The sequence below is a fragment of the Pinus tabuliformis genome, chromosome 9 (assembly GCF_031772625.1).
Source record: "Pinus tabuliformis cultivar Carrire ecotype Pingquan chromosome 9, CPIR1, whole genome shotgun sequence".
NCBI classification, from domain to species: domain Eukaryota; kingdom Viridiplantae; phylum Streptophyta; class Pinopsida; order Pinales; family Pinaceae; genus Pinus; species Pinus tabuliformis.
In genome coordinates, this window is record NC_142307.1 from 1,819,453,336 (window position 1) to 1,819,454,736 (window position 1,401).

The window sequence follows — 1,401 nt, forward strand, 5'->3', positions numbered from 1 at the left end:
GTTTTGGCTTCAAGGGGACGCCTTTGTTGCTGAGGGGTTTCGCTCATGCCTATGGTACACCCTGTTTAGTGGGAGATCTATGAGATCGATTCTGGTAGTGAAAGAAGATGGCAAGCAGTGGAAAGATAGAGATCGAGAAATTTAATGGTTGGAGTTTTGAGTTGTGGAAACTCAAGATGGAGGATCTGTTGGTGGATAAAGATCATTGGGTCATGATAGATCCAGGTACTAAACCAATGGGAGTGTCTAATGAAGAATGGAAGAAGTTGGATCGAAAGGAAAAGAGAAAAATATGATTGTGTGTCTCAGATTCAGTATTGCTGAATGTATTAGGGGAAGCTATAATGAATGCTTTGTGGGACAAGTTAGGGACGATGTATCAATCTAATTCTCTAGTGAATAGACTATTCCTATGGGAAAAGATTTATAACCTGAGGATGAAAGATGGAGACTTGGTGACAGAGCATTTGAATGCATTTAACACTGTGGTAAGTTAGTTAGCATCTGTTGATATTAAAATTTCAGATGAAGATAAGCGCATGAGTTTGTTGTGTTCTCTACCAGACTCGTGGGATAGTCTGGTTATTGCAATAGGTAACAATGCAACTGCCTTACAATTTGATGAAATAGTCTCATCCTTGCTGATAGAGGAGATGAGATGGAAAAATATGGATAGCCAGAATGGTGATTCCTTGTCTGTACGAGGATAGTCCCAGAACAGAAACAAAAATAAGTCATCGAGTGGGAGATCTAAATCTAGAGGGAGATCTAAATCTCCAGGAAAACCTGTAAAGTTGGTGTGCTAGAAATGTGGAAAGGAAGGGCACTACCAAAGGGACTGTAAATCTAAAGCTCCCAATAAAGGAAAGGGATTTGATGATACTCCTTCTGTAGAGGTGAAAACCACCTCAGATGAAGGTGCAGATGTGTACTTGGCTTCTTCAAGTACACATGTAGATCATGAGGCATGGTTGATTTACTCTGGTGCATCATTTCACTTCACTCCCCATAGAGAGTGGAGGAATATGATGGTTGTCTTCTTAGGGGATGACAGGAAGGCTAGAATCATTGGTCGCGAAAAAGTAAAGTTGAAGTTGCAAGGAGGAAGGGTTAGAACACTTTTGGGTGTTCTGCATATTCTTGCATTGGCCAGAAATCTAATTTTTGTAAGCAAGTTGGATGATGCACGTGTAAAAAAGTGTTCAAGGGATACATGAAAGATGGTTTGGGGAGCACTGGTATTGATGCGGGGAGTTCGGATTGGAACTTTGTACAAGCTGCAAGGTAGCACGGTTGTTTTTGGGTGCAATAGTTTTGTGGTTCCTGAAAGTGGAGCAAAAATCTAGTGGTCTCTGGAGAGAAGACCATGGTGTGGCATTAAAGGCTTGGACATATTGGAGA